This window comes from Thunnus albacares, chromosome 24, assembly GCF_914725855.1.
Source record: "Thunnus albacares chromosome 24, fThuAlb1.1, whole genome shotgun sequence".
NCBI lineage: Eukaryota > Metazoa > Chordata > Actinopteri > Scombriformes > Scombridae > Thunnus > Thunnus albacares.
In genome coordinates this window covers 5815185-5829673 of record NC_058129.1, presented here as the reverse complement: position 1 = coordinate 5829673, position 14489 = coordinate 5815185, and the positions used below count along the sequence as shown (strand labels likewise).

Here is a 14489-nt window from a genome sequence, read left to right as displayed (position 1 = left end):
CTCCACTATTTGACCTTGGCCCATTTCAACACAAAGCCTGACAAGAAGCAACAGGATCCGCTGCCGCTAACGACAGCTGTAATTTCATTGGCTTGATATTACAGCGTTGTCACAAGTGTAGCTACAGACAAGAGCGAATAATTCTTTTACAAGCAGCATGACAGGAGAAATGGCAACCAACTCTAGGATTTCACGTTTGTCCGGGGAGACGTCTCAGCAGCAAATACGTTTTGGCACAGGCATGCAGTGGTTGTCACATTAACATTCTCCATTTTTAAGCCTGCATTTAAACAAGAAAGTCAGCTTAGAAGATATTAATTTTCAGAACAACAGCCTTGAGGAAATACCTGTACTGCACACTCAGGGATTTAGGACTTCCTCTGGGTCTTTGCCTTGCTCAAGGGCTTTGTGTTGGTGCCCTTTTTAATAGGGAGGGACTAACATGCCTCATTCAATATGTGTGTCCTGAATTCCCAAGCACAGATTCAAACTGGCAACCCTCCAGTCCATTATGTTACCGCTGCCAAACAGTAATTTGGAAATTTGCAAGTTTTTCATGTGCTGGGTTCATGGGGCCTTTTCAAAAGTAATTCCATATGATGTTATCACATTCTTGGTAAAGTAAAGCTATTTTTAAATCCTTTTGGAGAGGCACTGTTTTTAGTTATCTGATATGAACATACAAAGCTCTCCTAATGCCCTTAATACTGTATGTTACAACTGAAGAAGATATAGTTCGACATTTTTGGAAACACACATGCTCACTTTCTTGCTGAGAGTTAGATGAGAAGATTGATACCACTCTTGTCTGTATGCTAAACATGAAGCTAGAGCTAGCAGATGGTTAGCTTAGCTTAGTATAAAAACTGCAAACAAGGGGGAAACAGCTAGCCTAGCTCTTTCCAAAGGTAGAAAGAATATGCCTACAACCTCTAAAGCTCACTAAATAACATCTTTCAATTGTTTAACTCATACAAACAACAAAATGTAAAAAGTTGTAGTTTTACAGGAAGTTATGTGCTACAGCAATTTTTGGCCAGGTTAGTACGCCCAGAGAGAAATAGTTTCAGCCCATAACTCCCTGAAAAAAACACAACTTGTTGTTTTTACATTTAAACACATAAGATATAACATGTTAATTAGTAAAACTCACTCGTGTATTGTTTTTACCTTTGGACAGAGCTAGGCTAGCTGTTTCCAGTCTTTATGCTAGGCTAAGCTAATTGGCTATTCGCTCTGGCCTCATATATGGTCTACAGACATGAGAGTGGTATCAATCTCATCTAACTCTCTGCAAGAAAGTGAAACGGAGTATTTCACAAAATGTACAAACTATTCCTTCAAAGATTAACAAATACTAGAGTAGAATTGTCTTTTTCCAGCACACACACAAACACACACTCACTCTCTGATGTTATCAGTGTGGCCCTCAGCACTGTGAGTGACCGTGCCACACTGCATCCATCACAGCTCGTCTCCGCCAGCCCACAGCTCAGGCTCAGGCTGGAAAATGGTGCGCAATGCAGCTGATGAGCTGGTGAGAGATATTTATGAGGATCCTCATAACCAGCCCATCAGATCCCAGGCAGATGACTCCCAACCCCGGGCACTCCGCTTTTTCCACAATCGCACTTAACATGTTACCTCCAGCTGTCATTCAGGGAGTGTATTTTACCATGTGGAGCAATCTGAAGCAAGACACAGTTCATCAGTAATAAGTCTGTGTTGTTTCAGAAAGACTACACTAACAACTCCATGAATATATCTTTTAAAAAGCTGAAATGACACACTTTAGTGAGCATTTACGAGACAAACACCAATATTGAATTTATTTTGCTTCAATTCTCATATGAGTCCTTATGCAACACAAATGTAATGCAGCAGTGGAACAGATTTTATTGCTTTCAAAGAAGAGTTCCTTCCATGGTTGATGGCAATGCCTGGCACACATTGTCCATAATGGAGTTTGTGGTTAAGGAGAAATAAACCCCAGTGCCCACCGGGTATCAATCTCTGTGGCTGGTAGCATTGTGTGTTGTGTCTGAGACATTACTCCTGACTCCTGCTGTTGCATGCATGTCATTCATTATTTAAAAGTTAATATTGTGAACTTATTTTTATTTGAACTGAGCAGTGAAACCAGACAATGGCAGACTACACAAAACCGCAATTTGTACGCTGCACAGCAAAAATCACAGTGTATATTGCAGGGTCAAAACTTTTTTGCATACCTGCCAAGGCGGCTGGTAGATGAAAAAATTTACCAGCCAGCCAGATTTTTTACCAGCCAAAAATAATAAATAGCTTTTTTACTATTGCAATTTGTTATTATTACTATCTAGCATGTCATCTTGGTCTCATACGCGATTCTCGATCTATATTTAAGTACTGTGCAGACCAGGGCTGTACCCAACTCAGATTTTTGTCAGTTGAATCAAATTCAGCAATCAGAAAATCCATTAACAAGAGTTTCAGTGATGATTTAATTGAGAGCTATTTTGTGTCACAGTTGAATACCGAATGTACCAGAAAGATCATGATTAGCAAAATACTTTGAATTTACTACTTGTAAATTGGAGGAACGTTCAACGTGACAGCAATGCTTGTGCAATATAGACAAAAGCCAAAGACTATATTGTATTAAGTTGCTGTGAGCTGTAAATTCACTTCTAAGCAGAAGGCAGAATATAACGTTATCTCGGAGTCTGACAAGCTCGGGCAAGGCCTCTCTTCATCTGTGCACTCTCCTCCTCCGACCTCCAACTCAGACTCACCCTGGTCGAGGTGATGTCCATTATGACCTGCTGGCTGTCTCCTTGTCCTGCCACTGGGTGCTCAGCTCTATCTTCTTGCTAAACTTTCGGGGGTTGGAAGCCATGGACATGGTGCCCGGGGCAGGTCCGTCTCCGCAGTTGCCTGTACCCATCGCAGACATCTTTACTGAGCAGACAGGATGACTCCACTCCCACAATAAATCTCCACATAGCTAGCGGGGTTTGTTTCAACTGCCTGGATGACAGCAACAAGTACCTCACGTACCGTAACCAAATATTGCGCGGTTTGATGACTGACGCAATTACATACTACGCACAACACACATAGCACGGCAGATCTGGCAGATTGAAGTGACAGCAAACCAGCATCTTTCTCCAGCGCATGTAGGAAATTCATTCTTTCCTACTACCAGAGTGGCAGGTGGTCTCCATAATTTAATCGCCAAAGACTAAATTTACCCACATTTGGTGAATGTCAAGAGTTAAATTTGGACCCTGATATTGTATTCTATAAGTGTACTTTTAACACCAGTTTTGGTGTATATATAGGTCCAAGAGTTTGATGTTCACTGAACACTGTCAAAAGTGAGAAATATACACTCCAAATACATTTGAACTCTTGAAGAGTGCAAATGTACTCTATAACTGGTACTTTTTGACACTGTTTCAGTGCTTTCCAACACCTGCAGTGTAAATTGAAAACCCTCAGTGAGTAAAAAATGTACTCCAAGTCAGTGCTTTTGTAGGACTTTGCAGAGCTGATTATGTAACACTTGGAGAGTGAAAATCTACTCTATGTCTGGTAATTTGTGACACTGTTTCAGCGCTTTCGAACATCTGTTGTGTAACACACAACAATCACGCACTCCAGTCTTTTTAATTTTACTCTGGCGTACACTCAACACTTTCGAGGGGGAATCGTTAACACTTCAGGAATGAACAGTCTACACATTAGAGTCTTGAAAACTTAAGTTTTATTTTCAACAACCATATCAAAGAAATTGTTATTCAATATACAACATTTTTAAAGTATTAAAAACACGTGTGGAGAATTTTTAAAGAATTAACTCATTCAACATGGAAAAAGATGACAAATTAACTAAAAAAAGTCTGGGTCAACTAAGACCTAATCAACCGATAAATCGACTAAAAGGGGGCAGTCCTAGACATTATGCTTCTCCTTTTCATGAGGGTTGGGATCAATTTCCTATCAGCATAGTGAATATAAATGCAAACTGTAACCCAAAATCATCCATTTTCAATAGACCTTTCTTAAATTATCAGAGAAGATATAAGCTCTCTTGGTTTCATAATTTTAGGGGGTTTTTTTACTTGGAAAATAATCCTTCTCTGAATTCTTTAAACTGAAAGTAAATTGACCTTATCCTTGACAAGAAAGTAAAAATACTTTAAAAGGCAACAGTACAAAATTCTCTTACAACAAAAGGACAATAAAGTGGATTCCCATACAGAAGTAATTAAGCTAATGTGCAAAGTAAACTGTCAAAAATCCTGCTTTGAAAAAAATAATCACCACACAGGATGGTCAAAAACCAAAAGTGTATATGGCAACCAGTTAAGTAACAAGTTTCTCATACAAACACATGCACATGAACCACATTCTGGTCATCTCTGTCAAAACCATAAGTTGTCTGCAGATCAAATGGCTTAAAGAAGCACAACTCATCAACTTTCAGCATGGAAACATTTTCATTTTTTCCCTGTATCACATGAAAGGAATGAAAATGCTCTGCAAAGCTAAGTGTCTCAAAGTTCTCTGTAAGAAGAAAATACTCTTCATTAAATGCAACAATGTCTTTTATCTGACTGGCAAATCCTCTTCTATGTTTGACATCAGAAGGCCCAGGCGATACTCTGTCCCAAAACATGTGATCCAAGAAGTCACATCAACTTCACAGTCTAAGTCCTGCAGTTCCTCTGCAATTATCTCGACTTTTGGAAAGTCATCAAGATGAAACATTTTTACTGGCCCACAGTCAATACTTTCCAATGGCATTGATTCCCAGTGGTGTGCTATAGCCATCTGATGTTTTCCAGCTAATGACTTTTGTTACATTTTTGAAATTTTTGATTTTTCTTCTTGAAAAACCTATGTTTGACTTCAAATCTCATCTTCCAAACATGGAGAATTGGACCTACTTTTTGAATGGATCTGGAACAATGAGTCATGAAGTGATGTTGAACAATGAGATGCTTCAGACATACTGTCATGACTGAAGAGAATACAATGTTCGTAATATCAAGGGCATATTCTGGATTAAGCAAAATGTCTGACGTGACCTGGTCCACAGCTTCCCGGATACTGATCTTCACAGCTCCCTTCTTTCCACTTGGTGGTGGTAGCAGGAGGTAGAACAGCAGTTGCAGTGAGGCCATGTCACTATCTCAACCTGAGAAGAAGCACCTGCTCTCAGCATGAAATACAACTGACGAAAGCCCTTGATATATCAGTATAAAAAATTTAAAAAACTCTTGTCAACAAAATACTATTTGTCTACACAACCATTTGTCATGGTCAATAAATTAAATAAGTCAACATTTGAAAAGGTGGCCAGATACACATCAGGTTAATGTCAATCATTTATCTGAGATCTCGTGATCCTCATCAGGGTTCTCCTCTGCAGACTGGATGAAGAAGTCAAGCAGGGATGTCTTGCTGTCTTGGTTTTTGGCTTGCTCTATTCCTTTGGCCTTCATTTCTCAAGGAGGTTTAATGTCTCAGCTTTGATGTCTCGGCTCCAGACAAAAGGTCAATTTCTTACAACACCAAAAGGGGAGGAAACAAGTGTAGGTGTATTTGATGATGGTGGTAGTGGGAGGAGGTCAACATTTTCATCTTTGCACAGCTGTTCTTGACAGAGAATACATTGTAAACATAATTAATGTGATATTATCAGGCCTTTTGTGTCAAGGAACCTCAGGAACACTGTGCTGCATTGCACAGGATCATGGATCAACTTTTGTCTGTGCTGGAAAGTTGCTCCCATTTTCATGAACATCTGTTCGTTGTCTGTGATGTCTTTCAGTAGAGATAAGGCCTTGCAACACTGGTCTCCCTCCAACTGCTGCTCTTCAGTCACTTCTCTCTCCAACTCTTGTCTGTTGCTGTCTGAGGTGTGAAAGCTCCTTCTCCTACCCTCACTGCTGAGTTCTCGCTGTGTGTTTTTAAGCTTCCAGGCAATGTAGGCCTCATTGCTGTCCGCGTCAAAAAAGTATGCATAAAGGATAGTTTCGGCATGAATCAATATAGCAATATAGACAAGTGTAGTAAAGAAATGTAAGACTTCCAAAATGCAGGGCAACAGTGTTACTATCCCCAATGCACACTGTGTTCTTTTGTCTCTTTTGTCCATAGGTGTAGCACAACTGCAGGGGTAAAAGACACTGTGTATTAAAACCAATACAAAGGAAATCCCATAATCCTCAAAGATGTGCTTGCGCTGCATTAGGGCTGGACAGGGGCAAATCTAGAGAAATATTCATGGGGTGGCAAGAGGGTAGCATGGAGACTTTAAGGGGTTGCAGAAATATATATGTATATATATATAGTGATTTAATCAGTCAACGTTTGTTTGAAAAAGCCCCTAAATGAAGATATTTAGGTGGTATTAGATCAATAACTAAATTGTTTTATTTCCAAATCTTCAGACAATTTTCTAAACATATGTCTGGTGAAAAAACTGGTGATGTCACCCTTCCTCTTCATTTTTACTAGTGTCTCCTACAAGATTCAGAGTGACTTAATGTTTTTCTTTTAACAGTCATCATTATTAATGATGGTGTACAACTTAACACTGAATGTTGTAGGAAGTTTGAGAGAATGTGTGTTATTTTTCCACTTGCTGTCTGTTTCAACCTCCTGCAGCCCCTCAGTGTTTCCCAATAGATTTCTGAAATAAGACTCAAGTGATCATTAATTATGTCAAAGCAAGCTTTCTTTAAGGGTTTGAATTGGCAAAAGTCCTTTTCTCTATTTGAAAATGTGGTGCAAGTGCAAACTCTTAGGTCAGCTTTGAATGAACTGTCACTGCATGGCTGACTAATGTGGCTTTATGTTTGGGGCTTGGAGCAAGTGATTTTTTTAAACTGGGTGCTTTTGTATGTTTCACTTGCATGTCTGATCTGAAATTTGGACGTTTGTCTGCAGAATGAGCAGTTTCAGAGATGTTGGTAGCTTCAAACACTCATAAGCATTGGTGAATATTTGGGTTTAGTAAGGTTTAATCCGTCCCTCAGATAATCAAACACAAGTTACTATTCCTAAATAAAACACGCTTCAACAAAACAACCCAGCCACTATCCATCTGCAGCCGTTCTGTATTTCTACGATTGGAAGTTGGCAACCCTACACACCACACATTTAGCAGGAAAAAAAAAGTCATCAGCAGTTGTTGTGTGTGGCCAGGACCGGGAGAGGCTGCACAGAAAGCTGCAGGAGCTGCTGCCGGCTGCAGGGACGGCTAGCAGCAGCATACATGGCTCTGATAGGAGGCTACGTCATCTATTGCTGCATTCACTTGCACATGGATATCGGAGTTTCGCTCTTGTGAATTTCCGACCAGCCACAACTTTTCATGCATATATTTTTGAATTAGATTGTCAAAACTGGGATGGCAGCTGGGGTGGCAAGGCATTTTTTAGGGGTGGCAGCTGCAACCCCATGCCACCCAGTAGATCTGCCCCTGGGGATGGGCAAAATACCAATATTATGTTTGGTGTCCATCTGTGTCATTGTATCATGGTTTCTTGATATCTTGAATTGCAGTTAGGGCTGATCTCTGTTGGTCGACCAATTGATTGTTTGGTTGTAAGGCCGTTGGTCATCCAAAATTACTGGAAAACCAGAGGTGCACAAAAAAGAAGACAAAAGAGAATCCAAACAATGGCTGCGTGCATGGAAAGCTGTTAAATGTTTTTAACTGGTTTACACCACAATCTGCTACAGCAGCGTGTGATGACAATTGGGGAACCTGCTGCAGAGCAGTGACTGTGACAGTCCCAATGAGCCAACCCATCTCATCGACAAACAGCTTAACCTTATGAAGTCTCAAAGATCCGCCAATCAGAAAGGGGGTGGGGCTTAGCAGGTTTAGTCAATGGATATGAGGGCCCCCAGGGCTATCTAGCTAGCTTGTTCCAAGGTTTTGCATTGGTCTGAGAGAAGAATCAAGCATTGGAAATACATGAGGACTGTTGTATTCTGTTGTCAATGGTTAAAACTTTTGTTGCATGCTGTCATGTGACTTAAAATGTTTTTGTTGCCGGACTCCGTGTGCTGCCTGTCTGAAGCTGCCTGGCTCGCTTGGAACACAGCCAGAACTTCGACCTCTGGACTTGGTAAGTCAGCTAATAGCTATGCATCAAAAAGTGTGTCTAAAAGTCAGAACTATCCCATTAAAGGATAATAAGACCACAACTTGCTTGTGAGATAAGCTTTGTAGTTTCTGCATTAGAGATAGATAAGTTTTTTGCACATTTGGAGTATATTGTACTGTTGAACAGGCTAAGGGGAGCCCATTATTTCAGTCTGGCAACCATGGATCAAGTGCGTCATACTTATATTATTCTCAAGTCTCAAGTCTGCACATAATTGATAGTGTATACTGCCCTCCTGTGGCCAAAACTTGTAATGATAGAAAAATTTGTCAGTTTATAATAGCTCAGACTCGCTGGTTTGTTTCTGCATTAACATGTCTGCGATCAAATACTATGAATATACTCTTCACTAAATCACGCACCGTAAAGCATTCTACTTACCCCAACTTTTCCACCACATCAGCGACAATAAAGTTGACGAGATCATGGTGCGTTCGGTCCTTCTTCTTTCCTCTCATTGTGTAGTCTTTAAGTATCGTCTCCCCTCCAGGCTTTTGTTCTCGAACTCTTTTGACAAGCTTGACGACAGGAAAAAGTTAAAAGTAAAAAATGATGCCAAAAATACACAATATTTACAATACAATACAATATTTATATTGATAGGTAGCCTAGTAGTTGGCAAGACTGTTTTTTGAGAAGTTCTCAGGTCAGTGGGTTGGCTCCTATCAGCCGATCCATTTAGTAGTTACTTGGATTGGTTCTGAAAAATTGGTAATTGAAAATTGGAAAGCAAATGGTGAGAACTAGGCCTGTCACGATAATTACAGAAATTTCAACGTCTTTGTTGTTGTGCATCAAACTGTAACCGTCATGGCTGCAGCCTTCCAAGAGAATCTTTGAAAAAGATGATGATGCACTCATTCAATGTGAAGGCGTGGCCGATCTGATGATGAATTCTAAGCTCAGATGCGGACGGGACAGACTCAATCAAAAGATAGACTCTCAGCAAGTCCATCACCCCAGAATAAACACTACAACAACTCCACACCAACACTATACCAAGAAACAACACCAAAGAAAGATTCTTGTGCAGCCTGAGAAGTGAACTTTATCCCCATTCTACCCCAAAGTGTATAAAACTCTACTCTGGTTGTAACACTTTGGCCTTTGCTGTGGGGTTGAATAACTCTTTAAAGTGAACATTACCTCCTGAAAGGAAGAGTTGCAAAGACTCTGGGGGCAAACCGGGATTTTACCAAGAAAGGATGAGACATTTTTCTGTTTTTCATGAATTGAACAAAAAAGAAATAATCCTAATAGGAACCAATAGTAGCGTCTTTGCAATCTTTGTCATCCTTTTCCAACCACTGCTCAAGCAAGTCACAATGTGGAGAAGGAAATCAGTTCAGCAAGCTCCGGGAGAAAAAAAGAGAACAGACATGTCAGGGTAAGTTACTGTGAAGAAAGAAAAGAGTGACAGTGAGAAAGAGCCAGTGTGATTTGGTGTCCTGTCATCTGCATTCTGGTTCCCCGTACACAAAACATGTTGCGATTGAAAGAGATGGAAAGAGGGAGAGAAAGAGAGAATCCCTCTAATCCATCTGGCATCCTTATGCTGCTGTTTAGGCCCCGTGGTGACTTCAGAGATAGAAGATGAGCATGAAAGGGAATTACAGCGAAGCCCTTTCACTGATTCCAAAAAATCTGCTCCAAATTACTTTGAGAGCAAACATCAACTTAAACAGGCTGCCTCTCCCTTCTCTCTCTCTCTCCAAGTTCACGACTTCCTCCGCAAACAAGGCCAAAAGTGGGATGGGATGAGGACCAGCAGCCATTTGAGTCCCCCTCTGATGGATCGAACATGGCACTTATGCTAATTCGCCTCGTTTTTTGGCCAGCACCACGCGCATTCTTACCCAGCCGAGACTCCATTTGGAATGTGCAGTTGTGGCAGTAAAGCAAAGCGCTCGGAGATGCTGCCGCTGCTGCTGCTTAGGCCTAAACTGTTTCTACTTACTATCTTTGTTGGATGGTTAACAGACTTTGTGGCCAAGATGCAGAGCAGCATATACAGCCATAGGCAGGCGGTTGAGCTCAAAGTGTAAGTACTGCATGTACAAGCAGGACGCCCGGATAAAAGAGGCTACAATGGAAGACAGTCCACGCAAGACCTTGGATCATTGCTAAAAATACAGATTTTCTGGTAGAGTTTATCTTACTAAATACTCAAGTCAAGAATTGTTCTAAGCAAGAGTGGGCAATATGGCTGAAATCCTCAATCAGGGTACTAATCCATATATTGCAATATTAATGTAGAGTATACTTTGTAATAATACAATTTCTGGATCATCAACTGAGAAACTGCTAATGGATAATATGAATGTTTTTGGCTTGTCCAGCAAATTAAACACTTAACAGATGACAGTACTTCATCATATTGAAGCAAAGTTAATAAAAAAATCCAATATTGCCATAAAGCAGTCTTGCTCATTGATTTGCTATATTGCCCAAAATGGTCTAATACAGCCATAGATATTAAAAGAGAACTACTATTGTATAAACAGAACTGCAAAACCTCATTCTATCTAGATGATAGACTAATTTTAATATTGCCCAACCCTAGTTAGCCCACTCACGTCATGTTTCCTGATAGTCTACTGTTTCATCTTTTGCATTTCCGCATTTGCTCAGCAACTAATCCCATTAACCTGTTTCTGTCCTGCAGCTGGAAACTTTGCATTAATTAATTTGTGGCCACTTGAGGACAACCAGCACAACACAACATTGACATATTATCACCAAAAAATGTTGACATGGCTACCATGTTGGCAAACATTACAAACATCTACACATCCAACAGAAACAAAAGAACATTAGCATTCATTTCTGAGTCATGTTTGTATCCATGTGACAAATGTCCACTCTCCTTCTAGCTCTGTTTTGGTCTCCACCATCTCTTGAAGAAAATATCAGACTCAGCTGCTAAATGCTCCACACTGTTCAACAGCTAATTGCTAACTTTGTCTGCTGTTTGGCACTTGGTAGGTAGCATGCAGTGGATTTATCAGAGCTTTTTGCTAAAAACAGCTGTCTACAGCGGCGCAAAATAACACTGATGAGACTGAATCAAAACAGTAGTCGGGCGCCTTTCAACCAAAACAATGTGCTGAAAGATGCTAAAACACTCCATAGAGCTGAGGGGAACTTTAGAGTTGGAGAATAATTGTCTGACTACAAGTAACATCTTTTATATTACAAGTAGTCATCTGATAATGTTAATATAAAAATACGGATTATATCAGCTTTAAGTATTTGTAAATGAGGCACCTTGAAGCTACTTACTGCTGCAATACTCGCTCCTCCCCACAGTTTGAAGCAGCTGTGGACACTCCTGCTCTAACATTTGATAGAAACATGCCCTGCTGTGGTCTTTCCATTATCTAAACACACATCTGCTCTGATTGATACGCTTGAAGTGGGCCAATTTCACCTCCCTGTGCGATGTGATAGCCATTTATTTGTTCAGCTTTAATTGTTGAAGCTCCTGTCAGCGAGGCACGGGAGCACAGCTGCAGAAAGGTGACACGTTGGCTCGGGATCAGGACGATTCGATACTGCTCCATGTCTGCTTTCCAAATTAGCATGAACCAAATCGAAAAATTCCTCCACCTATACGCGGGGCTGTCAGATGCCGGGTGATAAAGGCAATCTGCACCTCTCAGCCATTACAGCACTTTAAAGCGTAATGTATATTTTGATCATGAGTTTCATCTCTTTAGACATGTCAGCATGGACGTGCAGCTGCAACACTATCTCTCTCTCTCTCACTCTCTCTCCCTCTCTCTCGCACACACACTCACATACTGAATCATATATATGGTGAAGGCTTGTCCACATGTCTTATATTCATGCAGAGATTGACAGACACAATTGCATGCACATGCAATCGTATTCCTTCAGCTTAATTTGAAGGCACTCGAGGGTCAAGGATTTCTATCAATCAAAAGTTAAGAGTTCTGACAAGGGGAACGTCTTTATCCTTCGTCATAAAAACAATCTGCAAATTATTTGAATTAAAAGTGAAGGAACATTCACATCTGTGAGCCCACTGCTGGCGAGTTTTCTTTTCGTGCGCAACTTCTTTTCTCTCTACAGGCATGAGAAAATAATAAGTGGAGAGCTGAATTTGTGTCAGCGCGGCTCAGGAAAATAAGATATCATGTCTTGCTGTCGGTTTGATGTCAGGCTCTCGGAGTCGTACCCGAATGCCTCATCCCGTTGAGGCTGCAACGGAGGCCGCCAGAGTGAGGGGGGTTCAGCCAGAGTTCACGTCTACAGCTACTAACCAGCTCTCACTTCGCTCTCTTCATCAGCTCCAACTCTCTGCCACTCTATTTACTTCTTATTTCACCCCCCTCTCTGTTTTCCTTCTCATCAAGTTGTGTAACACAGTGTTCTCAGCGCTGAGCGGCATTTCCTTTGCTGTATGTTACTCAGTCGAGCCGAGCCAAACCCACGGGACGGCCTCGCCCAGTCCCAGCGTCCCTCAGATCTTCAGTTAGACACTTTGTTTGCGTCTTCATCAAATCGCTGTCAATGCGCTCTGATTTGTGATCAGGAACATGTGCTTCAGTCTACATTTTGCTGGTCAGGAGTAATCAACAGAGGTGACAGGACAAACTATACCAGGAGTTTCCAGTCCGTGACCATATGTGAAACACCCTCTCGCATACAAAGTGGAAATAAACTCGTTGTGTGTCCTGTGGTTGAGTTTAGCTGCTGGTATGTTCCGCCTCAGGAAAATATGAAAGGACTTATTAAATGCTTGAAACGCAGACGAGCTTTTTACTTTACAGAACGGTCTTCTGAAGGTCTGATTAGATCTATGTGGTGGTCTGTGTTCAAAGCTTTCACCACGCTATTTGTTTTTGCTTCCTAATTGGTTTGCATATTGAATTAAAGGGGGCCTCTACTGATTTTACATGTCAAAGTCACTTTACTTGTCATGAGTACTACTCATTACTCCCTGTGAAAACAGTTGTTTTATATCCTCTGTGGCTATGGAGGAGCTTTTTAATGTCAGGAAAAAAAAATATTTTAAAAATTTACTGAGGTGACAGCACTTTCTTGGAGACTACAGAAAGCCTTTTAACTTCAGATTTTGCCTGATAATCATCATGTTAGGAAGATTTCTCCAGTGCTAAAAGAAATCCAGGAATCGTCGTCTTGTTTCCATGGTTACAGTGCAAACAGGGACTGCTAATAGGTAATTCATGGCACAAATTCACTTAAATGTTAAGAAATATGCTAAAAAGAAAAAGGAGGGGCTCAAGGTACTGCACACACCTAGCTCTCTGACTCTGTGACAACATTGCATCCCCCAAAGCATTATGGGAAGTGTAGTCCAAAAACTCTAAGATAGAAGTGAGGAAAAAAATAGGCTAAATCCATTAATAGAAGCGTTTTTTCATTTGATTTTTGGACAGAATGAACACTGACTCTCTCCTCTATCCTCATGAACAGATATTTGCAGTGTGTTAAAAAATCATGTGAACATACAGGCATGAAACTGAGATGTATGTATTTGGAAATAAAGGGAGTAAAAACTAAGCATAAAAGCCTTAAGTTTAAAGGTTTTGGGAGTACTTTGAGGAACATGTAAAAAAAAAAGTTTCACTGTTGCTACCTCGTTTTTGTACAAATATTCAGTTTCTCGATGACATTTCAAACCACAGCAGCCATACTTTTGTTATGACAGTTTACAGTCCTTTGCTTGGATCACATGCACATCACAAACAAATATACTGTACGTACCCCTTGTTGCCCTCGGGTTGGTGACAGTGACTCAGTGTCTCTGTTGTCTCTGCTGTGATTCCACTCTGTCCCTCCCTGATTTCTTCATTTTCTCCACTCCTCTGAAACATCCCTCCGCAGCATCCACTCTGTAATCGGACGCCTGCCAAGTTTACATGCCGTCACAAACCAACTAATCTTCCAACGTTCTGAACAAAATTGCTTTTCTAACTTGAGCTATCGCTTTAACCCCCGGTCTGATGACAGATGCTCATATGCCTGTCAATGTGTCACCCAAGGCTGCGAGAACAAGCAAGTTCTTTTACAAAAAAAAAAAAAAAACAACTGCTCTGATACAGTAGCTTAGCTGAACTGTGAAACAGATCTCGACCTTTTTGGAAGACCCTGGATTCATCTCGTGTTAAAAGAAGCTTCCGTTCGAGCAAAAACCACGCCACTCAGCATCTTTTTCCACAAACATGAAGCATGCATCATTGACAAAACCAATGCTATTTAAACAGGGAAAAAAAAAAGAGAGTAAAGTCATTTTCATTTCCTGTCCCGTGCTATATACTGCTCAGATAG

The 14489-nt window shown here is 40.7% G+C and overlaps 1 protein-coding gene across 2 annotated transcripts in view; it reads right to left on the bottom strand.

The window, feature by feature from the left end:
• LOC122976676 (metalloreductase STEAP3-like) overlaps nucleotides 1–14122 on the bottom strand; it is a 70305-nt gene extending 56183 nt beyond the window's left edge. Inside the window, exons 1-2 of one of the 2 annotated variants that reach the window (XM_044345295.1) lie at nucleotides 13926–14122; nucleotides 8553–8689 (exon numbers count right to left, since the gene is read on the bottom strand). The gene's annotated coding sequence lies outside the window, so the exon portion shown is untranslated. The remainder of the gene's footprint in view (nucleotides 1–8552; nucleotides 8690–13925) is intronic. The other variant, XM_044345294.1, reaches the window with a different exon arrangement.
• Nucleotides 14123–14489: the final 367 nt, after the last annotated feature.